A 27518-nucleotide genomic window follows, 5' to 3' on the forward strand; every position below is an offset into this window, starting at 1 on the left:
ACACAAGCAGCTTCTGCTTTTTAAAATGACATGCATATATTGTGTGTGCAACTGCGGATATATCTGCATGCGAAATGCTACGTTACAGTGTCAGCTGCTGTAACACTATAACGTAGTGTTTGGCATGCAGATACAACCGCAGTCACACACAGAATATTGATCATTGATTCATTGATGTAACCACAAGATTAACCTCTATTAATCTTGCGGCTACGATGTAGCGGTTCCCACCATAGACTTCAATGGGGATTTCTCACCATAGATTTCTCACCATAGAAGTCTATGGGACACACAGGCTGGCCGCATTCAGCTAATCAGGGAGCTGCTCCGACGGAGATGCTCCCTGATTGGCTGGCGGCCCCTTCACTGACGGGGCACACGTGTGCCTCGGTCATTTACGCGGAGAAAAGGTATGTGTACACACATACCTTTGCTCAGTCCGGCATGGATCGGGTTTTTTGCGTTGTTTTTTTTAACCCCTGGATTGCCTACTTGGACAAGTGGACGTGATCTACGCATAGGAGAGGTGAGTATGGATTTTTTTTTTCAGGTACACCCCTATGCATTACTTCGGCTACTAGGTGAGTATGTGTGAGTGTGAGTGTGCATGTATGTTTTAATAAAATTTTACATTCACGGTGTATGTTTGTTTATTTACGTATTTCTTTAGTTGTGGAACTACAAGTGCCAGCGGGCCCGTAATGCCCCGCATGCTGGTATTTGTGGTTCACCAAATACCAGCATGCAGGGAAGGCTTGCTGGTACTTGTGGTTCTACAAATAAAGACAATATGCAAACTTCATTTTTACACTTTACACTAACACTATCAACCCGGCACCCACAGCCATAGGGTGCCGGGGATAGCCCCGGGCTATCAGTCTAGGTCTGGGGTGCCCTGGAGAGGGGTACCCCTTTATTGGGGGGATACCCAACTCCCCAGGGATCCCCGGCCTGGACTGACTAGCGGTCAGGGATAATACTTTGGCCGGGGAAACCGGTGAAAGGTTTTCCCTGGCTGTGGCATTATCCCCCTGCTAAAAAGAGTTCGGTGCTGGTTCTGGAATTTTCAGGGGACCCCTACTCGTTTTGTCCCCTGATTTTCCAGAACCAGGACCAGCTCAACAAAGCCCTGTGCTGGTTCTTAATATACAGGGGCCCCCTACGCATTTTGGCCCCTGTATCTTTAGAACCAGAACAGGCTTTATAAAGCCCGGGGCTGGTTATGCTTTTGGGGAGGGGGTGCACGTCATTTTTTTTTATGTAAAAACATTTAACATAAGTACACACAGAAACATGTACATATCTCATGGATATATGCATGTTTCAGTGTTAATCTGACCTGCTCAGGATGTACTCGCTAGCCTGAAGCAGGTCTATTATTTGGGGACTTTTGGTAATCTTTTTTTTGCGAGTCTGAAACAGACACTCTATTACATTGGGCGAGTTGATTGTTTTCAAAACATCTGGATGCCAGTTTGAGAATGGAGAGTTTTAGTAACTCTGAAAAATGCGAGTTTTAGTGAACAGACACCCTATTACATTGGAGAGTTGTGAAAAATTGCGAGTTTAGCATCAAACTCGCAATTTACCAAAACAGACTACCTATTACATTTGGCCGTTGTGTTTTTCCTGTACGTCGTAAAAATGCTTAGTTCAAAAGTAGGGCAACTTGTTATCTTAATATCTTTAGTTAAATTGAACAAAACGCCCACCGAATCTTCCCGCATGCTAACCGAGGCTTGCAGGGCAGATTGTATGTCCCATGTACATGTGTTTGAGTGGCACAAAAGATTTAGTGACGGTCGTGAAGATGTCGAAGATTATAAATGTCCCTGAAAGCCTTGTACATAAAAAAAATGAAGATGTGGAAAAAAAATTAGAAAATTGTTTGAATTGACTGTCCACTCAGCATCCGACTGATAGCAGAAATAGTAAATACCGACAAAGAAACTGTTAGGCAAGTTTTGCATCTAGATCTTAACATTACCAAAGTTTGTGCTAAGATGGTTCCAAGGCCTCTCACTGCCGAGCAGATAGAAAATAGAAAGCGAATTTGTACAGACATTTTGGAACACATTCAAGTGGATTCCCATTTTTTAGATAAAGTTATTACTTGAGATGAAGCTTGGATCTCCAGTATGATCCTGAGACAAAACGTCAGTCCATGCACTGGAAAACACCATCTTCACCAAGAATGAAGAAAGCACATTAAAGCAAAGCCAAAGCCATGTTAATTGCTTTCATTGATATCATGGGTGTTATTTTGGAAGACTGGGTACCAGGAAGTGAAACAGTGAATCACCATTACTACAAAAATGTTCTAGCAACTTTGCCGGAAAGAATCCATCAGGACAATGCACCAGCCCACACAGCTCTCTCTGTGAAGCAGTTTTTGGATGAGAAACAGAATGCAGTGCTAGAGAACACCGTCCATACTCACCAGACTTCTTTTCTGTCCTAAGGTCAAATCTGTACTCAAGAGAAACCATTTTGTGTCTGTTAATGAGGTGAAGAAGAAAACAACGGAGCTGTTGAGACACCTGACAGATAACACGGCTTTGACCAATGCAAAATAATAATGCAGCGGTGTGTGGATGCAGCAGGACCGGCAACAGGATTCACGAGGCCCGGCGTACCCATTTTTTATGGGCCCCCTATCCCTGGGTTCTTGACAGGTACAGGCCAGTTGCTTGAGAGTCTACCTTACCTATATGTGGTTTCTCTGGGGAACCTCTGAGCCCTCACAGTGTCCCTCCATTGCCCCACATTGTCCCTCCATGCCCCACACAGTATCCCTCCATACCCCACACAGTGTCCTTCCATGCCCCCCAGTGTCCCTCCATGCCCTCGCAGTGTCCCTCCATGTCCTTGCAGGGTCCCTCCATGCCCTCGCAGTGTCCCTTCATGTCCCCCAGTGTCCATCCATGCCCGCCCCACGCAGTATCTTCCATGCCCCACACAGTGTCCTTCCATGCCCCCCAGTGTCCCTACATGCCCTCGCAGTGTCCCTCCATGCCCCCACAGTGTCCCTCCATGCCTCCACAGTGTCCCTCCATGCCCTCACAGTGTCCCTCCATGCCCTCACAATGTCCCTCCATGCCCCCACACCTACCTTATTTTATGTTTGTCTGCCGCGGCAAGTGGCTCCCCTGCTTGGGTGTCTTTCTGTGGTTCGGCGCATGTGATATCATGGCGTCAGGTGTGCTGCCCCACAACAAACAAAAGTTACTGCATGGCCCACTGCCAGTACAATACAGCTGCTCCCCGCCGGACGGACCCTGAACCACTGCCTGCGTTGCTGCTGTAGTGATCAGCAGGGGCCCTGTACATGCTTGCATGATGCTGATCACTGCAGCAGCAGCGCAAGTAGCGGTAACACTCAGGGGCCCTCTAGGGCCCGGTACAGATGTACTCCTAGCCCACCCCCCCCCCTTCTGTTGTCGGGGCTGGGATGCAGGAGGGAAGTACATGGGAGGGGAACAGAGTAAAACTTTACTTTTCATAATTAAACATAAATGATGGCATCAGTCTCATTATTTAATAGCCATTATTTAATTTCCTTCTCACCCCGCAGGAGACCCTTCTAGATCGTTCTTGGCTTTTGCAGGTACAGGACTCCTTCAGCACATGTTGCTATTCAGAGGCAACCATGATAATGATCCTAGAGTTGCCATGATAGCCTAAGAATTGTTCCTGCAAAGCACAGGGCACTGAGTTAACCCTATCACTGCCTACTCTGTCTCAGAATTGGCTGTGGGGTTACACACCTATCAGGTCTCGGAGGTGTCATTCTTATCTAACCACATTGAGCATAGAATAAGAGTAAATGACTATCACATTGCAGTTCTACTGTTTTGTGTTTGCTTTTCTCCGTCTACTGTGATTAAGGGGCATATGTATCAAAGCTTGATGTGAGATAAAATTGTGAAATATATATCACTAACCAATCAGCTCCAAACTATTATTTCTTAAACACAGCCTGCAAAATGTAAGAAGCTGATTGGTTGGTGATATATTGTATATCTCACAATTTTATCTCTCATCAAGCTTTGATACATATGCCCCTATGTCTGTGTTTAACCACTGCTTGATAAAGGAGATGATAAAGGAGATGATAACTGGATGTCTCTTTATCATCTGAATTGCCAGCGTGGATAACCAGTGCATAATATACTATCTACAAACCCACTACACTGGCTTAAGGGAAATTTGTGTCAGTTTTGGCTACTTTTCCTTTCATTATTATATATAATGTTACTATGAAAAGGTGCTTTATTGTGAAGTGCTATTTAGACTGACTAGAAGAAAAACAAAACAAAAAAGTGTTTTATACCAGCCAGTATGTTGAAATAACTATATTGGTTGTTATCACAGTTATTTCCTGAGTATTTATACAACTTTGTAACTAATGGTGATGAAGACAATTACTGGAGAAATTAAACTGTTTAGGTGAGTCAGTGTGTTTAGAAAAGTACACTGGTCATATCACAATTATTGCCTGGCTACTTACAGTATATACCGACTGTATATAGTTAATGACAAATACAGAAAAATGATTGTCATACAGTAGAAGTGTGTTTAGAAGAAAATACCTTGTAATTTTGCCCTTGCCTTGCAGATAAGTAAATGGTCTGATAAACAATATAGAGAAAAAACTGTATTTCGGCAGGCTGTGGGCCCATTGATTCAGTAATCTTGGGATCTCTATTTTGGGGATGCAGCATTTTGTCAACATTTACAGTGTTGACAATTATAATGTCGACATTTATGATGTCGACATTGTTGAAATGTCGACATGTACAAAATGTCGTCATTGTAAACAGACCGGAGAGTTCAGGTTAGGCTACGGGAGGGGAAGGTTAGGGTTAAAAACTAGGGGAGGGTTAGGCACTATGGGAAGGGTTAATGTTTAGGGACAATGTTTATGGAACTGCCGTAGGATCAACCTGAAGTCACCATAAAATGATCGCAGGACCCGGAAAACACAGCTGGAGCCGCTAGACTCACCGAACCAGTTAAGTCGCGGCTAAACCACCAAGACCGTTTTGTTGACATTGTAATCATGATGATATTTCAGCAGTGTCAATATGATGAATGACAGCATGGTCAATGTCGACATGCCAAGCATACCGACATTACAGGCATGTTGACTTTACCCTGTCGACAAAATTTACTGTCCCTCTATTTTGACATTGACAGTATTGAGCTACTAAAGCTACTGTAGGGCCCAGCTGTAAGTGTGGCCCTGTGACACTGGTCCATCCACATTTCAGAGCAAACCCGGCAGATTGTGCATGTGCGAAGAAGCTGGGCTCTCAGCTACAGAACTGTACATATGTAACGCGTGAAATGAAGACAATCCACATTCCTTACTCACATGACATCAGTTAGAGTCATTTGAACAGTATTTAAGGAGAATAAAGGAAAGTGTTTTCCAAAAGAGTTTTTTCTATTTACCTTTTCCCGCAATAAACATAACATATTAATTGTTAAATTAAATGCTATGATATTTGCATACTGTGGGGCAGATGTAAGCTCTGGAAAAAGATAAATTTTAGAGTGATAAACTACCAACCAATCAGCTCCTAGCTGTAATTTTTCCAACACAGCCTGCAACATGGCAGTTAGGAGCTGAGTGGCTGGTAGTTTATCACTCTCCAATTTATCGCTTTCCAGAGTATAGTACATCTCTGTTTTTCTGTGTGCATGATAGCAGAAAATTTTTTTATTAAAGTATGTTTATGTTACATACAACAACAATCCAAATTACGGTATATATTCATAAATTACTATATTTAGAATAACAAAAAAAAAATACAGAACGAGGGGGAGGGATAAAAAATAAAAAACATTAGTACATTTGTAAAAAAAAGGATAATACATACACCTTATGGAGAATAATACAAAATCAATTACAATTAGAGCCCTAATCCAGTTTGTCATAGAAAGAAAATGGACCGCAATTAAGGGAGAGACGAACTTGAGGAAACGCGGTCAGCATAATAATCAGACCAATAGAACCATTTGACAATGGAGGACGAGAGGGACATAGAACATATGAAACCTACAGTTTACATTTCAAAACTACACTGAATCACAGTGATACGTTTTGGTAATTACGGAGGGTTGGGTCTCTTCCAATATTGGGCCAAAGCTGCTCTTGTGGCGATGAAGATATGTCCAATCACATATTTGTTATGCTGTTGGACTGACAGGGAGAAGTGGTGCAATAATTCTCTTTCAGGGAGGCTTGGAAGGGATTCCAAGGTGACCTGTTTGATCAGATCAAAAACCTCAGTCCAGAGTGGTTGTATCACAGGACATGACCAGAAATGATGGATCAAGGTAACAGTAACTTCTAACCCACAATTCCTCCTGCAAAATTTAGATGAATCTGGCCAAATTGAATGTAATATAGGTGGAGTATGATATAAATATGTATAAGTTTAAACAGCATTTTGGAATGATTTATACATTTGGACATTTTAAAGATATTTGTAATAGAGACGTGCGCCGACCTCCGTGTTTTGGTTTTGGATCTGTATCTCCTTCAAGGTTTTGCAAAACCACCCTTGCGTGTTTTGGTTTTGGACCTGTATTTTTTTTCAAAATATGATAAAAACAGCTAAAATCAAATAATTTGGACCTTTTTTTGTTCCTATAGTATTATACCCCTTTCACATCACAATGGCGGGTCGCACCAGGGATTTGTACACGCGTCCATAGCGTCACTGTCATCCCTGCTGAGCCGGAGCTTGGAGATGAGTGTGTGATACAGTGTGGGTTGGATACAGTGTGAGATGCAGTGCATGTCTGATATAGTGCGGGATACAATGTGGGTTGGTTACAGTGCAGGCCGGATACAGGCCCTCATTCAGAGCCGCTCGCTAGTGGCCGTACGCTCGTTCCGAGCGATGTTCGCACATCTGCGCATGCGTACGGTTTTTAGTACGCATGCGCGAACCAGTCAGTGCGGCCGAAAATCGTTTGTACGCTATATAGCGAGTGCCTGCTATTTTGAGTGACAGAATGAGGCGTATGTGGGTGGTAACAGGGGACGGTGCTTGAAAACGGGGGAGTGGAATTCGAACGCAGGCGTGCTTAAAGGTCAAAACGGGCGTTTTAAGGGAGTGCATAATTAATACAGCAGCGTCATTGACCACGTCACTTGGTTTTTTTTAACTCAGAACTGCTCGCAAAATAGCTTAAGGGAAATTTGTGTCAGTTTTGGCTACTTTTCCTTTCATTATTATATATAATGTTACTATGAAAAGGTGCTTTATTGTGAAGTGCTATTTAGACTGACTAGAAGAAAAACAAAACAAAAAAGTGTTTTATACCAGCCAGTATGTTGAAATAACTATATTGGTTGTTATCACAGTTATTTCCTGAGTATTTATACAACTTTGTAACTAATGGTGATGAAGACAATTACTGGAGAAATTAAACTGTTTAGGTGAGTCAGTGTGTTTAGAAAAGTACACTGGTCATATCACAATTATTGCCTGGCTACTTACAGTATATACCGACTGTATATAGTTAATGACAAATACAGAAAAATGATTGTCATACAGTAGAAGTGTGTTTAGAAGAAAATACCTTGTAATTTTGCCCTTGCCTTGCAGATAAGTAAATGGTCTGATAAACAATATAGAGAAAAAACTGTATTTCGGCAGGCTGTGGGCCCATTGATTCAGTAATCTTGGGATCTCTATTTTGGGGATGCAGCATTTTGTCAACATTTACAGTGTTGACAATTATAATGTCGACATTTATGATGTCGACATTGTTGAAATGTCGACATGTACAAAATGTCGTCATTGTAAACAGACCGGAGAGTTCAGGTTAGGCTACGGGAGGGGAAGGTTAGGGTTAAAAACTAGGGGAGGGTTAGGCACTATGGGAAGGGTTAATGTTTAGGGACAATGTTTATGGAACTGCCGTAGGATCAACCTGAAGTCACCATAAAATGATCGCAGGACCCGGAAAACACAGCTGGAGCCGCTAGACTCACCGAACCAGTTAAGTCGCGGCTAAACCACCAAGACCGTTTTGTTGACATTGTAATCATGATGATATTTCAGCAGTGTCAATATGATGAATGACAGCATGGTCAATGTCGACATGCCAAGCATACCGACATTACAGGCATGTTGACTTTACCCTGTCGACAAAATTTACTGTCCCTCTATTTTGACATTGACAGTATTGAGCTACTAAAGCTACTGTAGGGCCCAGCTGTAAGTGTGGCCCTGTGACACTGGTCCATCCACATTTCAGAGCAAACCCGGCAGATTGTGCATGTGCGAAGAAGCTGGGCTCTCAGCTACAGAACTGTACATATGTAACGCGTGAAATGAAGACAATCCACATTCCTTACTCACATGACATCAGTTAGAGTCATTTGAACAGTATTTAAGGAGAATAAAGGAAAGTGTTTTCCAAAAGAGTTTTTTCTATTTACCTTTTCCCGCAATAAACATAACATATTAATTGTTAAATTAAATGCTATGATATTTGCATACTGTGGGGCAGATGTAAGCTCTGGAAAAAGATAAATTTTAGAGTGATAAACTACCAACCAATCAGCTCCTAGCTGTAATTTTTCCAACACAGCCTGCAACATGGCAGTTAGGAGCTGAGTGGCTGGTAGTTTATCACTCTCCAATTTATCGCTTTCCAGAGTATAGTACATCTCTGTTTTTCTGTGTGCATGATAGCAGAATAATTTTTTATTAAAGTATGTTTATGTTACATACAACAACAATCCAAATTACGGTATATATTCATAAATTACTATATTTAGAATAACAAAAAAAAAATACAGAACGAGGGGGAGGGATAAAAAATAAAAAACATTAGTACATTTGTAAAAAAAAGGATAATACATACACCTTATGGAGAATAATACAAAATCAATTACAATTAGAGCCCTAATCCAGTTTGTCATAGAAAGAAAATGGACCGCAATTAAGGGAGAGACGAACTTGAGGAAACGCGGTCAGCATAATAATCAGACCAACAGAACCATTTGACAATGGAGGACGAGAGGGACATAGAACATATGAAACCTACAGTTTACATTTCAAAACTACACTGAATCACAGTGATACGTTTTGGTAATTACGGAGGGTTGGGTCTCTTCCAATATTGGGCCAAAGCTGCTCTTGTGGCGATGAAGATATGTCCAATCACATATTTGTTATGCTGTTGGACTGACAGGGAGAAGTGGTGCAATAATTCGCTTTCAGGGAGGCTTGGAAGGGATTCCAAGGTGACCTGTTTGATCAGATCAAAAACCTCAGTCCAGAGTGGTTGTATCACAGGACATGACCAGAAATGATGGATCAAGGTAACAGTAACTTCTAACCCACAATTCCTCCTGCAAAATTTAGATGAATCTGGCCAAATTGAATGTAATATAGGTGGAGTATGATATAAATATGTATAAGTTTAAACAGCATTTTGGAATGATTTATACATTTGGACATTTTAAAGATATTTGTAATAGAGACGTGCGCCGACCTCCGTGTTTTGGTTTTGGATCTGTATCTCCTTCAAGGTTTTGCAAAACCACCCTTGCGTGTTTTGGTTTTGGACCTGTATTTTTTTTCAAAATATGATAAAAACAGCTAAAATCAAATAATTTGGACCTTTTTTTGTTCCTATAGTATTATACCCCTTTCACATCACAATGGCGGGTCGCACCAGGGATTTGTACACGCGTCCATAGCGTCACTGTCATCCCTGCTGAGCCGGCGCTTGGAGATGAGTGTGTGATACAGTGTGGGTTGGATACAGTGTGAGATGCAGTGCATGTCTGATATAGTGCGGGATACAATGTGGGTTGGTTACAGTGCAGGCCGGTTACAGGCCCTCATTCAGAGCCGCTCGCTAGTGGCCGTACGCTCGTTCCGAGCGATGTTCGCACATCTGCGCATGCGTACGGTTTTTAGTACGCATGCGCGAACCAGTCAGTGCGGCCAAAAATCGTTTGTACGCTATATAGCGAGTGCCTGCTATTTTGAGTGACAGAATGAGGCGTATGTGGGTGGTAACAGGGGACGGTGCTTGAAAACGGGGGAGTGGAATTCGAACGCAGGCGTGCTTAAAGGTCAAAACGGGCGTTTTAAGGGAGTGCATAATTAATACAGCAGCGTCATTGACCACGTCACTTGGTTTTTTTTAACTCAGAACTGCTCGCAAAATAGCGGTTGAAAAAACCAACCACAAGAATAGCAAGCAGTTCATACGCTGTACGATGTACTCGATTAATCTAATAAATAGCGGACATGACGTATGGTGCGAGCGGCCAGGGGGCGTTTTTAACAAATAAACGAGCGTATGTTTTGCTCGCTCGTTCAGACTTAGAGGTGTGAACAGATGGCAATTTGCGAATGGATCATTTGAATAGCCACCCCTTGTTTTTGAACGAACGACCGCAAATAGCGAACGGCTCTGAATCAGGCCCACAGTGCGGTATACAGTGTAGATTGGTTACAGTGCAGGCCGGATACAGTGCGGTATACAGTGTAGGTTGGATACAGTGCAGGTCGAATACAGTGCAGGGTACAGTGCAGATCAGATACAGTGTGGATTGGATAATTGAATATAGTGCAGGTCGGATACACTCCTGGATACATTGTGGATTGGATACAGTGCAGGTTGGATACAGTGCATGTCGGATAGATTGTGGGTTGGATACAGTGTGAGTCGTTTACAGTGCGGGGTACAGTGCAGATCAGATACAGTGTGGATTGGCTATAGTGCAGGTCGGATACACTGCTGGATACATTGTGGGTCGGATACAGTGCAGGTCGGATACAGTGTGGGTTGGATGCAGTGCAGGTCGGATAGATTGTGGGTTGGATACAGTGTGAGTCGTTTACAGTGCGGGGTACAGTGCAGATCAGATACAGTGTGGATTGAATATAGTGCAGGTCGGATACACTGCTGGATACATTGTGGGTCGGATACAGTGCAGGTCGGATACAGTGTGGGTTGGATGCAGTGCAGGTCGGATAGATTGTGGGTTGGATACAGTGTGAGTCGGTTACAGTGCGGGATACAGTGTGGGTTGTATACAGTCTAGTTTACAGTGAAGGTTGGATACAGTGTCAGTTGGATACATTGTTGTTTGGATACAGTGTGTGATACAGTGCTGGTCTGATATAGCGCAGGATACAGTGTGGGTTAGATACAATGCAGGCCAGATACAGTGCGTTATACAGTGTGGGTTGGATGCAGTGCCAGTCGGATACAGTGTGGGGTACAGTGTGAGTTGGTTACAGTTGGGTCGGACACAGTGTGGGTTGGATACACCAATAACGCACTTACTGTGACAGCGGTGTTGGCAGTGCGGGGGCGCCGGCGGTGTCCTCAGTGTGGGTGTGCCGGCAGGGTTGGCAGTGCACGGGTGCTGACAGTGTCCTCAGTACAGGGGGTGGCAGTGCTGGATGTGTCCTCAGTGCAATGTGCCGGCAGCGTAGGGGACTAATGGTGTTCTCAGTACATGGGACAGCAGTGCAGGGGTACTGGCAGTGTCCTCAGTGCAGTGTGTCCGCAATGTCGGCAGCGCGGGGGTGCCAGCAGTATCCTCAGTGTGGGGGTGCTGGCAGTGTCTTCAGTGCAGGGTGCCGACGGTGTCGGCAGTGCTGGGGTGCCAGCTGTGCTCTCAGTGTGAAATTGCTGGCAGTGTCTTCAGTGCAGGGTGCCGACGGTGTCGGCAGAGCGGGGGTGCCAGCGGAGTCCTCAGTGCGGGGGTGCTGGCGGTGTCGGCAGTGCAGGGGTGCCAACGGTGTCCTCAGTATAGGGGTGCTGGGGCAGTGTCTTCAAAGCAGGGTGCCAGTGGTGTCGGCAGTGCAGGGATGCCAGCGGTGTCCTCAGTGTGAGGCTGCTGGCAGTGTCTTCAGTCCAGGGTGTCGGCAGTGCGGGGGTGCTGGTGGTATCCTCAGCGCAGGGGTGCCAGCGGTGTCATCAGTGCGGGGGTGCCGGCAGTGTGGGGGTGCTGACGGTGTCCTCAGTATGGGGGGCAGCAGTGCGGGGGTGCTGGCAGTGTCCTCAGTGCAGGGTGGTGGCAGTGTATTCAGTGCAGGGTGCCGGTGGTTTTGGCAGTGCAGGGGTGCCAGCTGTGCTCTCAGTGTGAAATTGCTGGCAGTGTCTTCAGTGCAGGATGCCAGCAGTGTCGGCAGCACGGGGTGCCAGCGGTGATCGACAGCGCGGGGGTGCTGGAGGTGCTGGCAGCAGGGGGCAGCGGTGTCCGTGTGGGGGATGGGCAGGAACCAATCTATCTTCCATTTCCTGTGCTCATTGAAGTTTATGGGCAAGTGCTTATTGGCTGAGAGCCGAGAGACATGGCTCTTTCAACCAATCAGCGGTAAGCCCATTGAATTCAATGGGACTTTGTAAAATGGCCGCTCGAGGCAAAACCTCGAGATCCGACAGCGGGATCTCGAGGTTTTGCCTCGAATAGGGATCCAGGGTGGGCAGGGAGATCTGAGAACCGGTCCCGCTCATCTCTAATTTGTAACATACTTGCCGTCACTTTGTGGGGGGTGAAAAATTCGGAAGCCTCCTGCAACTACCAGGAGAGTAGGTAAGTATGATTTGTAAAACAACCTAATCCAATCCTCGTCAGTAAGGGAGATTTGAAGTTCTGACTCCCATTTAGTTTGAATCTCTAACTTCTTATCTTCCAAACAGGATAATAAAGTTGTATACCACATAGAGATTCTGCTTTTATGATTCAGTGAAGAGAGTTTGGAAGTTATGTAGGAGGGAGGGGAAGATAGGGGCTTACAATTCGCTGATTTGGAAGATATCCAATTAATTTTGAGACTGCTAACATAGAAGTTGGGAAAGAGACCTCGCCATAGAGTTTAATCAACTTGTCACCAAACCACTAGAGAATCTGATATACTCTTCAGTCTAAGGGATTGAGGGGTCTACTTTAGGAGTTTGTCCATAAAATATCTGGTAATGGGAAACGTTCATGTCAGTTCTAAACACTATAGCATGCTTGGATATTTCTCACAAATAATGCTGTCCATCAACAGTCAACAGTGTATATTTTAATTAACTTTACTAATAGCTCACTGCAATTGCTGCATACCAGGATAAGACAGTCATGTATGATAAATTTCCCTTTAAGGACCCAAACACAAAGTTTGGCTGCATAATATAACCCCGTTATGGCCCGATGTTCCAGAAAACGGATTACTTGGCCTAGAGTTTAAAAGAACAGTAGAGCTGAGGGAATATTTTGGCTGCTCACCTTCCCCCTATGTAATCTCTGAATCATTGTTATCCACAGTAAGAGACGAAAGCACTGAAAACCTTTCCACATTTTTTGAAGTTCTGCAGGATGTGTTCCACAGTAAACAATGGAAAGTATTTTCAGTCTTAGCGAGAGAGAGTGTAAATATGCATGTGGAGCGCAGAAGGGGCTCATGTCAAATCCAATGAGCAGGTTACAGGTGACAAAAATTTTGGTATAGAAGAGGGTCTCTAAGATATTAAAAGATATTGGTAATTACTGTATTTAAGTAGGCAATAAAAGGAATTGTAATATGATGTCCTGTGAGCTACAAACAGGGACTGACATATCTAATACAAGGTTGCCGACATTCTGGCTGTCCCTTCCGGGAGGGAGCAGCCAGGTTGGAATAGCAGTGGGGCACGGCCGGACAGCTTACCCGGCATTTGTGGGCAGAGTGGGGGCATGGCCACACAGTCATGTCATTTTGGCCCCGTCCCCGCTACACAATGCGAAGATTACCGGCATTGTGAAGCAGGGGGCGGGGCCAAAATGACACAATTCAGCGTGAATTGCGTCACCGCCCCCCCCGCTACAAGGGTTTCTCTCATTACCGCGGGGGGGGGTCGGCGGCCGCCGGGGAGGCTTGCCTGCCTTTCCGGGGGGGTGCGCAAGTATGATCTAATATCACACATTGGGAACTGAATGGGATCACTACCCGGCGAAAAAAAATAGGCATTGTCATTGAACATACACTTCAATTCGTGCTAATTGCATAAAATTAACTATGGGCAGAAGAAACAATAAAGTTCCTTGGTGTGTTTTCTTGTTTAATCAAATGCCCATAAATAGTTAAATACATACTTGCCTACCCTCCCGATTCGGCCGGGAGCCTCCCGAAAATCGGGTGCAGCTTCCTTTCCCCCGCGGAAAGGCAGGCAAGCCTCCCGGTGGCCGCCGATCTCCACCAACCCCCCCGCGATTAACAGTTAAAGCGGCGGAGAGGGCCGGTGACTGATTCGCGCTGAATCGCATCATTTTGGCCCCGCCCCCTGCTTCACAACGCCTGTATTATTGGCATTGTGTAGCAGGGGCGGAGCCAAAATTACGTGATTGTGTGGCCCCGCCCCCATCATGCCCACAAATACCAGTCACCCACCCAGCCACACCCTCTTGTCCCGGAAGGAGCAGCCAGAAAGTCGGCAAGTATGGTTAAATACCTATTCAAAATGTGCTCAAAAGTAACACTAGGGGCCAAATGTAATGTCCCGATTTGACAAAAGTGCAGATTTTTTTGTAATTTTGCATGGTATTTAAAGCTGCATTTTAAAAAGAGAACAAAACAAAAACAAAACAAGTTGTTTATGCGTTTTAAAAATGCACTGCTTTAAATCCAGAGTCAAAGCACTTTTGCCAAATCAGGAACTATTAAATTTTCCCTAGAGATCCTTAACAAAAAGTTTAACATTTGCAGAAGTAGATTGAGATATTAAAAACTAAAATCTTATTTTTCTGAGAAAAAAAGGTGATCTGCAATATGTGGGGCAGTACAGACTGTGTAATGGTTAGCGTTACTGCCTCACAGCACTGAGGTCATGGGTTCGATTCCCACTATGGCCCTAACTGTGCGGAGTTTGTATATTCTCCCTGTGCTTGCGTGGGTTTCCTCCGGGTACTCCGGTTTCCTCCCACACTCCAAAAATATACTGGTAGGTTAATTGGCTCTCCTCAAAATTGACCATAGTGTGTATGTTTGTGAGCATGTGGTAGAAAATATAGATTGTAAGCTCCACTGGGGCAGGGACAGATGTGAATGGTAAGATATTCTCTGTAAAGCGCTGCGGAATATGTGTGCGCTATATAAATAACTGGTAATAAATAAATAATAAAATAAATAAATATGTTTAAGCTAAAAACAATCAGTATAGTAACAGAAAGCTTTCAGTAATTAGGCATAAATAAGCTGGAGTTGGAGGTGTAATAAATAATGTAGGTAACATGGTAAGCATCTGTGGTATGGAATACATGCTAAGGGCCAAAGAGTGAGGGTTTTATCTTGTGATGGTGGAGTAGACTGTTGCCAAAAGGTACTGGCAGCCTCAAAGTTCCATAGGTAAAGCACCAAAGTTGAAGTCCAGACAAAATAGTAGATACTGTATGCTAGAAATAGATATTATTAGGCACAGCTGCAGATTAGTCACACTGAAGAAATTCACCAGCGATATAAGGTGCATACACACGTAACGATTTTTTGAACGATTTAACTATAACGATGTCGTTATCATTCAATCGTTGAAAAAATTGTTCAATTTCTGAGTTATAACGATGAACGATTATCGTTCATGCGCGTTCCCGTTTGTAGTTTGTAATTCATTCTGACTGACCAACTGAACGATTTTCATTAAGGGAAGTTACAAAAATCGTTTGTAGATCAAAAAATCGTTCATTACACTTAAAAAATCTGACAGAGAATCGTTGATAAAATTGTTCATAAAATCGTTGGTAACAAAATCGTTGTGTGTGTATGCAGTTTAAGGATTAAGGGACAAATGGTATAACAAGGCAGCTAGTCTGAGGTGTAGCGTGTAGCTATTCTGACCGGAGCATGTGTGTGCTTCTGTGCCCCCTCCCCCAAGTGTGCCAGCATGTGGGGCAAATTAAAGGGAAATAAAAATAAACAGGGACAGTTTCGAATTGGGGTATGGAGGGCTAGTTATATTACAAACCTCTAAGGTAATTCCGCTAATAAAAAAAACTAACACATTAGCCCCCACAGGAAAAAACTTTGAAAATTTATTTGCTTAATTAACACATGATCCACATAAGCGTGGAAGCCCTTGCTTTCAATATATGCTTGGTGTCCCTCCGTTACTTAGGCATTTATTTATTTATTACCAGTTATTTATATAGCGCACACATATTCCGCAGCGCTTTACAGAGAGAATATTTGGCCATTCACATCAGTCCCTGCCCCAGTGGAGCTTACAATCTATGGGCCTGATTCAGAGCCGTTCGCTATTTGTGGTCGCTCGTTTAAAAACAAGGGGTGGCTATTCAAATGATCCGTACGCACATTGCAGTCTGTTCACACCTCTAAGTCTGAACGAGCGAGCAAAACATACGCTCGTTTATTTGTTAAAAACGCCCCCTGGCCGCTCGCATCCTACGTCATGTCCGCTATTTAATTAATCGAGTACATCGACCAGCGTATGAACTGCTCGCTATTCTTGTGGTTGGTGTTTGCTACCACAAATTTGCGAGCAGTTCTGGCTATAAAATAACCCAGTGACGTGGTCAATGACGCTGCTGTTTTAAATATGCACACCCATAAAACGCCCGTTTTGACCTTTAAGCACGCCTGCGTTCGGATCTCCACTCCCCATTTTCAAGCACCTTCCCCTGTTACCACCCACATACGCCTCATTCTGTCACTCAAAATAGCAGGCCCTCGCTATATTGCGTACCAACGATTTTCGGCCGCACTGACTGGTTCGCGCATGCGTACTAAAAACCGTACGCATGCGCAGATGTGCAAACATCGCTCGGAACGAGCGTACTGCCGCTAACGAGCGGCTCTGAATGAGGGCCTATATTCCCTACCACATACACACGCATACAGGTTAATTTTTGTGGGGAACCAATTAACCTACCAGTATATTTTTGGAGTGTGGGAGGAAACCAGAGTACCCGGAGGAAACCCATGCAAGCACAGGGAGAATACACAAACTCCACACAGTTAGGGCCATGGTGGGAATTGAACCCATGACCTCATTGCTGTGAGGCAGTAACGCTAACCATTACAGCACTTACAGTGACACACCATAATACAGTACAATCTGGGAGACAAGAAGGACAAAGTTAGTACAGTGGGATATAGTTATCAGGGAAAAATAGGTGTTGTTAATGTGAGTTTAGGAATAATTCAAAATGACAGCTAAGGATGTAACAGAGAGTCTGTATATTATTTTACTTGTGATTTAAATTCTAAATAGACTTTATTTAATTCTTCCTGATTTTCCTGACATGAATCGCTATTGTCTCTTTAATGTTTATTATGTGATTACATGCCACTTGCCAGGCTTGTGAAAAGTACTTAGAATGATACATGCAGTCTGACAAGGCAGACCACACATACAGTAGATGTCTCAGGCTTTTAGTGCTGACAGCCGGCTATCTGCAGTATGTTGGTAACAGAAATGAATTTGCCAGACAGTTTCCAGATATCAATAATACTTTAGTAGACAGTTTGTGTAGTCGGGGTGAGGATAAGATGAAGAAATATTAGCTCAGACGAGTGCCAGCACGGAGTGCATGTTACATTCAGGCTGCATCTGAGTATTGTCTCTCAAATTTTCTCTGTCTCTGACAATTTATTGACTAGTTCACACCAGATAAAATAGATTGATTGCCATCTCGGTCCACCACGTAGGGTTGCTAGCTATAATGTTCCTTTATTCAGAGACATATATGAATTACTCTGGTTCTGTTGCTGATTAAAACCAGGTGAACTGCAGACTTGACATGTGTACTTCATATGTGCCCATGATTAAAGGAATACCTTATCAAATCTACCTCCACACCAACTGGGCTCATATTGGAACCAAGCCTTGGCTGACATCTTACTCCCCTCCTTCCCCCACTCTCAGTTTCCCACATGAACTGCTAACCCCACTGTCCTTTTGTCTCTTATGCCTCCTTCTAGATTGTACATTCTCATGGGCAGGGTTATCTAACCCCATGTCTGTCCATTCTTTGCACTCTTTGTACATTCTGCATCGTCTTCTGCTTGAATGTGATTTGGTAGAAATGAATTTATTCATTTTATTCTGCATAACTGTATTGCTCATGTCTGTCTTGTCTGACGTATCCCAAATTCTTATATCCACCATGTGATTTTAATCAATTTGCATCCATTAATTTTTATTCTGCATTTACTTTTCCCCAGTGTCTCTATGTGAATAATGTATGTGATTAATCTGGTCTTTAATTGCATCCTAGTACTCTTTAATGTACTCATGGGTGCCACAACATTTTTACAAAGGGGGGGGCAAGATATAATTTAAGATATAATTTAATTTTGGCGCCCCTAAATCGCTGAATGTCGCCCACTCAGGGGCAGCTGGAGTAACCTGCCACACCACCTACGTACTTGATGACAGATCAGTAAGCCTGAAGGGTCCTTTGCTTTTCCTGATTTGGCCTCTGTATGCAGACTTTACTGCTCTCTCCCAGACTCCACACTCACAGACACAATACTAATACTAATACAGTGCTACCATGCAGCTCTGGGAGTTGTAGTTTGGCGTAGGCTTAGCAGCTAATTTCTAAAGTTCACTGAACCTCACTCTAGGACTACAGAGACCATCATGCAATGTGAATTTGACGTGAGTATGGCTTGCAGGACCCTACTCCATACATGCCGACTTTCTGGCAGCCCCTTCCGGGAGGGGGTTGCCAGGTCGGTCCAGCAGGGAGGGTGCAGGAGGCTGTAATGGGCAGAGCGGGGGCATGTCCGCGCGTTCTCATCATCGCGGCCCCGCCCCCGCTTTATAATGCCCATATTACCGGCATTACAAAGCAGGGGGCGGGGTTACGATGATGCGATTTAAATCGCATCATCGTCACCCGAACCGCCCACTGTTACATGCGGGGGGGGGGGTTGCGGGGGGCAACGGACAATGCGGGAGACTTGCCTCCTCTTGCGGGGTGTCAGGAGCAGCACCCGATTTTCACATATCAAAGGCTGCAAACTTTGCTCCATCTGACTGCCCTATGTACAGTACAGACATGAATATGCACATGTAGTGACTACAACATCATACTCAATCCAAATATATACAACGGGACTTTCAATTCCTCCAATACAACTATTCATTCAACAACTAATAATGCAATAAGTTTAGCACAATAGGTGCAGTACACATTGCATCCATGCCACACATGCTGGGCTTGTTACACCCAGTAAAGGAAGACATGCTCAGACTTTACCTTATAATAATGAAAAACCCACAACAAAAACATTCTTATAAAAAACACACAGATTTCAGTAGAATATAAATAGCTGCACATTTTACTTGGTTTTGTTTAGTTCTAATACTAGAGGCTCTATTCATTATGTCAATTATCGGGGCCCGAGTGGACCTGATAATTAAAATTTCAACTCGTGGCGAGCGCTGGATCAATTAATAATTTCACTGCTCCTTTTGGACAAGTGAAGACTAGCACTGTCAAGTCTCACTCCGCAGTGCTAGTGCACCTGTGTGAACTAGTCGAACAGAGGCGGAGGGAGTAACCCAGGACTCCTTCCCATAGGGAAGGAGTGGGTTGTTGTAGTAAACGCCATCGGTAGATGGTGAATGCTCCCGCAGTCAAGCTACAAAAATATTATATTTTCGGAGCTGGATGAATTTAGGTCCCCATACTATTGTATGGGGACTGCGTGCCAGATTGTGAGAGAAAGGTAAGCAGGAGATGTCTGTGATATCTCCTGCTTTACCTTTTTGATGAATTGCCAGAAAATTTAATTTCTGCAAAAGCTGGTGAAAGCTTCCCTGCAGATAGTCAGGGCATGCTGAGACTTCTAGTACCACGCACTATATATTGCAGACTGCAGGTCTACACTGGTGACAATTTCCACCATCACTCCTCCCCTGGAGCAGACCATGGGTAACCTCCTCCTCCCTCTGCCCATATACTGTAAGGCTGTCTTGCACTCAGAGCTCCGTGCTGTACAGTTGCCTACTCTGGGGTGCTGCGGGGTGAGCCCTGGTTGCAGATGGCAGAGAGGTACTCGCAGATGGGGTGTGTAAGCAGGGTAGCAGATAGCGGAGGTGACAGGGCATAGAAGGAGATTGTCAGATAATGGGGCTGGCTGGTGGTGGCAGAGGGAGGGTTTCAAAATGGTGACTGGTAAGGGAGGGCAGATAGTGTTGTGAATGGCAGGGGACAGTGTGGTGACGACATAGAAGGAGAGTGCCAGATAATGGGGCTGGCAGATCATAGTTGTATCTGGCAAGGGGTGGCATATAGTGGGGTGACTGGCTGGGGGTGGCAGATAGTGGGGTTACTGGCTGGGGTGGCAGATAGTGGGGTGACTGGCTGGGGGCGGCAGATGGTGGTGGCAGGGATATAAAGAGGCTGGCAGTTAATGGTGGCTGGCTGGGGCTAGCAGATAGTTGGAGTGGCAGCCCCTGGCCCTTAAAACCTGGCACAGGTGAGCCCTGAGAGGGCATCACTTACAGCGTAGAATGGAATTAGGAACAGTCAAGATATGAAAAAAGACGTACATCTCTGATAATCAATGCCCTCACCAGACCTGGCCGCCCATCACATCTGTGACAAGATAGAGTGACTCATACTAACTGCAAGTTCCTGAAGCCACGCTGCGGCAATCAGTAACCATACCTCCCAAAATATCATCTTGTTGAGTTCGGAGCTGAAAATAGGTGGCATGGCCTATCGGCAAGGGGCGTGGCCTCACGTAAAATGACGTAACGGCTTCTCGCTGGCCAGAGTGGGAAGTTAGGGAACTGTTTGACAGGAGAAGGGGTCTCATGGAAGCCCACCCCTCAACTCACCACCCGCCTATCACCCCTCACACGGAGCGGACCACAGAAGATGCGCAGGGCACTGGTGACAGAGCGCCGGTTACCTGCACTGCTGAGGTACACCAGTGTCCTCCCTCCTCTGTCCTACTAACTCCCTCCATGGTTACAGCTAGATCCCTTCCAGAGATTGACCCTGGGGAAATATACCTTACCATTCCTCCATGCCTCACTCTGTCACTGCCCTCTCTCCCCTACACCACCGGCTGCTGCTATTGGCTGCTGACATGCTACCTCAGGAGAGGTGATCAAGCCACCAACCAGGTGAAATGGCCGTCCTACCGCAGCATAGGAGGTCCGGTCAGTGCACGGACCAGACCCCCTCACGGTGACCCTGATACGTATGTACACTTGCTGTCTGGATGCCGCGTCAGTTCAGCTTATTACAGTCTGCATGAACGGAGATACAGCACTCTGATCTCTTATAGTAGTATTTGGAGACCTGTCTGCCCTATGGCTCATGCTTTCTTGCAGGCATCTAATTACACAGGCTCATTTATGATCTGACTATTGTGGCAGCACAGTGGATGTACTGCTGTAAACTCCCCAGTTTTTAGTTGGGGTAGATTTGATGTTATTTCACATGGTTATTTTTTCATTGCACACATGAGGACGTGAGTTATGTCCAGCTTTATTTCCCCCATCATTCAGGGGAATAGATTTGTGTGATGATTTTGAGACACACTTGTATCCATTGTAAATATAGCAAAACACACTGTGTACAACTATATTACTTGGCAACAATGTATGCTATCTATTAAACGTTCCAGGGGAATACGGATTAGTACAATCCCTATATGAGGACTTGATTGGCGCCCGGTCTTTGCCCCGTTGACTTAGGGGAACGGACACTAGCAATACATTTCGCTTTTTCTACTTCAGGGTCCATAGGGTATCCACAGGATACCTTGGGGTATAGGTGTGACGTCAGTCGCAGGGCACCAAAGAGTTAAGCTTTCAGCCTCCCAGGATGCACTAGGTCCCCCTCCTATACCCCGCCCCCGGGCCAAGGCACCCCAGTTTAGTTTGGTGCCCGGCCGGAGTCGGGTGCACCTGTTGGAGTGGGGGCTAGAAGAGCCCCTGAAGCTTATTCTTCATGCAGCTGTGGCTGCACAACTGGATGTACAGCATGGGCAGTCAGTCCTGACGTCCATGCTGTCTTCCCTACACCCCGCCGGTACCAGAACGCCGGTACTGATCCGGGGATGCTGGTGGGCGTCTGGGGTCACAGCTAGCGGTGACCCCAGATGCTCCGGACCATGGCCAGATTCAAGGGGGACAGAGGTAAGCAGCGGGGTCCCGCGGTGGGTCCCCGCTGATCACATGGTCCTAAGTCCCCAGGCAGGGGGCTCCCTGGGGACTGGCTGCAGCGTGGAGCCAGGCAACCAACCTGCGCTTCCACTACCCCCTGGGACAGCGGACCGCAGCAGAGCGGTAGCGCTGCGGCGTCCCAGGGGTTAAATGCATGCCAGGGGAGCGCGCCTTCCCTGTCTCACAGCCGGCGCCTCCCCCGCTGCACACAGCCCTCTCTGCATGCTGCCGACTGGTCCTGTGGCAGCGCTCCTCCCCCAGGCCAGCCTCCTCTCTGCTCCTCGGCGGCCATCTTCTCCAGAACGCATGTGAACGCTGCTGGAAGCGCTGGACGGAAGCATCGTGGTCTGGGTCCCCCCGCATACCTCTCCTCCGCTGTGGTCAGGTCTGTGTATGCAGCGCTGTGTCCTACCAGGCCCTGTGTCTGTGTAGTTGAGTGATCAGCGCTGTTAGTGCAGGAATTGTTATTTCTCTGCATTGTATGTGACTGTGCTAGCGCTGCTGCCTGTAATCTTTTCTTCATCTAAACTGTCAGCTTTATTACTGTCCCTGTTCTTTCTGCTAAAGCCCTTGCGGTGCGGTGCTGCAGGGTGGTCTCTCGCCTATTTAATACTTAATTGGTGAGAGAGGTCACATACGTGGTGCCATCATGTCTGAAAGTGATTTTCCCCTCCGGCTACAGTGTACCACGTGCAAAGTACCGTTAGCGGAGGGGGAGGGTAGCGCGGAGGGCCTTTGCCGGCAGTGTTTGTCCATGGCGCGGCCTATTACGGTTACAGCACCGATACAGGAGCCGCCCTGGGCTTGTTTCGCTCAGGCGTTAACAGCTTTAGTGGGCCAGTTAGCTCCGCAGCCTGCGTTTACTCCGATGGGTTTGTCCCAGCAGTCTGTGGTGTCGTCACCCATGCAGGGGTTCCCACGACAATTGGTGGTACCCCACAGTCTCCCTATTTCCCCGCTCCCGGGTTCTCAGGAGCCAGCGTGGGTTAACTCCCTGACGAGTTCTGTACAGCACTTGTCGGATGTGTTGCAAGGGGAGTCTGTGATGCGGTCTCATAAAAGGCCGGTGGCGTCTCTGTCCGCTCCTTATGAGGATGACGAAGGGACGTCTGATGATGGGGAGATTCTAGATCCTTACGATCAGGAACCTCTCCATACTAAGGACGCTGATGCTAAGTCCAAAGTATATATTCCTGGGCTTATTCGGGCGGTCCGCACAGCCTTGGTGATTGAGGACGAAGTTCCCCCAGCGGCTAAATCTAAGTATGCCTTTTTCAAAGATGTGAAGGGCGATGCCACAGTCTTTCCTCTTTCGGGTCAGTTGGTGGACCATTTAGAGGAGGCGTGGAAACAACCTGGCAAATGATACCAGCCGCAGAGACGCCTGGCGGTGGCTTATCCGTTCGCGGATAATTATTTTGCGAAGTGGGAATCCCCTCCACAGGTGGATTCTCATGTGACCCGTCTTGTCCGTAGTGCCACATTGCCGATGCCATCCATGTCCTCCCTTAAGGATGCTACGGACCGCAAGGTAGAAATCTGCCTGAAGTCCGCTTATTCCCTTGCAGGGGGGGCAGCACGGCCGGCTATGGCCATTTGCTGGGTTGCCAGAGCGATGGAGCGCTGGGCGGATTCATTAGAGGCTTCTTTTGAATCCGACTGTCCGGCCGATCAGGCGGAGTTGATTGGCAATCTCCGTGATTCGGCCACCTACATCAACGAGGCGGCTCTAGACATTAGTACTCTGGTGTCTAGAATTTCTTCAGCAGCGGTAGCTGCTCGTCGCACCTTGTGGCTGCGATCCTGGAAGGCGGACGCAGATTCCAAGAAAGGTCTGGAAGCGTTGCCGTTTACCGGAGAAGTTCTCTTCGGTCCGGATCTGGATAAGATTGTGGCCACGCTGGCGGCAGCCAAATCTGCCTGTCTCCCGTCGGCCGCTGCTCCTTCTGGTTCGGGACCATCGTCCTTTCGGTCATCTAGGGCCCAGGGCAGGCCCAAACCACAGTCGTTTCCTCGACAGGCTGGCCCTAAGAAATCGGTCAAGCCCCGGAAGCAGGCATGGAGTACCAGACGTCCGGCCCCCAAGCCAGATGACAAGCCTGCGGCCTGACGGTCCGGGCCTCCCTTTGGGGGATCCCAGGGTGGGAGGCCACCTGCTACAGTTCTCCCAGTGTTGGTCGACCACTACGACAGACACTTGGGTTCTGGAGGTGGTTTCTCACGGATACGCCCTCTCCTTCCGGCACAGACCCCCGGCTCGCTTCTTCACCACGGGTCTCCCATCAGACCGGAACAAGGCTACGGAGCTGCGGAAGGTATTGCACACTATGCTCCAGGCTGGAGTTATAGTGGCGGTTCCATTCTCCCAGAGGGGCCAGGGTTTCTATTCAAATCTATTTTTGGTACAGAAACCCAATGGGTCATATCGTCCGATTCTCAACCTCAAAGCACTCAACAAGTCTTTGCGGGTCCCGAAGTTTCGGATGGAGACCCTACGGTCCATCATTCTGGCGCTGGAACCTGGGGACTACTTGGTGTCATTGGACATACAGGACGCTTACCTGCATGTCCCTATTCTTTGGCGCCATCAACAGTTCCTCAGGTTCGCAATCAGCAGCGACCACTTCCAGTTTCGGGCGTTACCTTTTGGCCTGGCAACAGCACCACGTGTTTTCACCAAGGTGATGGCGGTCATGGCGGCTTCTCTGCGGCTGCAGGGAGTCCGCATGTTGCCGTACTTGGACGACCTGTTATTGGTGGCAGGATCTCCAGAGCTTCTGTTACGCCACTTGGACCTGACCATTGCACTGCTGCAACGGCACGGCTGGCTAATCAACTGGCAGAAGTCCACTCTAATCCCGTCTCGGAGGATTCTGCATCTTGGAGCCTTATTGGACTCGGGACAGCAAAGGATCTTCGTGACGGAGGACAAGATCTCTGCTTTACAGTCAAGGGTGCGCAGTTGTCTGCACAGCCGCCGGGTGTCCTTACACTCGGCGATGAGGTTACTGGGCTCCATGGTGTCGGTGTTCGACATGGTGGAATACGCCCAGTTTCACTCCAGACCTCTGCAGCACCTGATCCTGTCCAAGTGGAACGGGCTGACTCAGTCTCTGAAGTCCCAGACGATTGTGCTCACCCAGGAGGTTCGCCTGTCCCTTACGTGGTGGTTACAGACGACCCACCTCAACAAGGGACGTCCGTTCTGGGTTCCAAATTGGGTCCTGTTGACAACGGACGCCAGTCTTCGGGGCTGGGGAGCAGTTTCGGGTCCACACTTGTTCCAGGGCAGGTGGACGCCGACAGAAGCGGAGCTTCCAATAAATATCTTGGAACTCCGTGCGGTCTTCAATGCTCTCCAGCAGGCACAGCGGTTTCTCCAGGGTCGCCCGGTGCAGGTCCAGTCGGACAACGCTACCACCGTGGCCTACATAAACAGGCAAGGAGGAACTCGCAGTCGGGCGGCTCTCGTAGAGGTCTCTCGGATCCTGGTTTGGGCGGAGCGCAATCTTCCGGCCATATCAGCGGTCTTCATCCCGGGAGTGCTCAATTGGGAGGCGGACTTTCTAAGTCGCCAGGACGTTCATCCGGGGGAATGGTCCCTGCACCCGGACGTTTTTCAACTACTGGTGGACAGGTGGGGTCTTCCAGAAATCGACCTCATGGCGTCCCGGCACAACAACAAGTTGCCGGTGTACGGGTCTCGCACAAGAGACGAAGGGGCGTCTCTGGTGGATGCTCTGTCCGTCCGGTGGACGTTCCGGTTCGCATACCTGTTCCCTCCGGTCTCCCTTCTTCCACGGGTAATCCGGAAATTCAAACAGGAAGGAGGGACGCTCCTGTTGATAGCTCCCGCGTGGCCCAGACGGCACTGGTTCTCAGACCTTCAGGGTCTGTCCGTGGACATTCCTCTGCGGTTGCCGCTACGACCGGACCTTCTGTCTCAGGGTCCTTGCCTTCACCCGGACCTGACTCGGCTGTCTTTGACGGCGTGGCTGTTGAGACGGCCATGCTGAGGTCCCGGGGGTTTTACAGCTCTGTGGTGCGTACCATGTTGCGAGCTCGGAAACCGTCTTCCGCGAGGATATACCATCGCGTGTGGCATACGTTCTTCCAGTGGTGTCGACCGAGAGGTTATGCACCGCGGGAGTTTCGTCTGTCTCGGATTCTCGCCTTCCTGCAAGCGGGACTAGATCATGGGCTTCGCCTTGCTTCTTTGAAGGTACAGGTTTCGGCCCTATCTGTCTGGTTTCACCGTAGGATTGCTACAATCCCGGATGTGCGCACCTTTATGCAGGGTGTTCTCCGCATTCAGCCGCCCTTTGTTCCACCTGTGGCGCCTTGGGATTTGGCTGTGGTCCTGAGGGCTCTCCAAGGACCGCCGTTTGAACCACTGGGCTCAGTGGATCTTAAATGGCTAACAGCTAAGACTGTTTTCCTTCTGGCCATTGCTTCGGCCAGACGTGTTTCTGAGTTAGGGGCTCTTTCTTGTAGACCCCCTTTCTTGGTTTTTTATGGGAACAGGGCAGTGCTCCGCACTCGGCCCGAGTTTCTTCCCAAAGTTGTTTCCCAGTTTCATATTAACGAGGAAATAGTTGTTCCGGCCTTTAACTCACCGGGTCTTTCCGTGGGTGAGGCCTCTTTGGATGTTGTGCGGGCCTTAAGGACTTATGTTGACCGCACTTCTTCGTTTAGGAAGTCGGACGCTTTGTTTGTCCTCTTTGGCTTCCGTAAAAAGGGTTGGCCTGCTTCAAAGCAAACTTTGGCAGCCTGGATCCGTATGGCTATTTCTGAAGCTTATCTTCATGAAGGCCTACCGGTCCCTCCTTCTCTGAAGGCTCATTCCACTAGGTCTGTGGGTCCTTCGTGGGCAGCTCGACGTGGTGCCTCGGCAGTTCAGATCTGCAAGGCTGCTACGTGGTCTTCTGTCCATACCTTCGTGAGGTATTACAGGTTTGACACCTTCGCCTCTCAGGATGCTTCCTTCGGGCGGCGGATTCTCCTTTCTGCACAGGAGCGTCCCCACCCTTAAAGGATACTGCTTTGGGACATCCCCAAGGTATCCTGTGGATACCCTATGGACCCTGAAGTAGAAAATATGAGATATGGTAAGAACTTACCCTTGTTATCTCTATTTCTACGAAGTCCATAGGGTTCCACAGGACTCCCGCCCTGTCGCACCTGTGCTGCAGATGGGCTTTGCTCTGGTCACCGGTTTTCCGTCTCCCTCTGGTGAGAATGTGATTCTTGTATGTGTCCAGATCTTTGTTCTCTCTCTTCCTTCTCCTCCTCCGGCCTATGGCTTGGTAACTAACTGAGGTGCCTTGGCCCGGGGGCGGGGTATAGGA

General features: G+C 47.2%; 1 protein-coding gene across 1 annotated transcript in view; it reads left to right on the forward strand.

The window, feature by feature from the left end:
• COL8A2 (collagen type VIII alpha 2 chain) overlaps positions 1–27518 on the forward strand; it is a 175905-nt gene that overhangs the window by 81081 nt on the left and 67306 nt on the right. The window lies entirely within an intron of this gene.

Source organism: Taudactylus pleione, unplaced genomic scaffold, assembly GCF_031769625.1.
Source record: "Taudactylus pleione unplaced genomic scaffold, aTauple2 ptg000007l, whole genome shotgun sequence".
NCBI classification, from domain to species: Eukaryota; Metazoa; Chordata; class Amphibia; order Anura; family Myobatrachidae; genus Taudactylus; species Taudactylus pleione.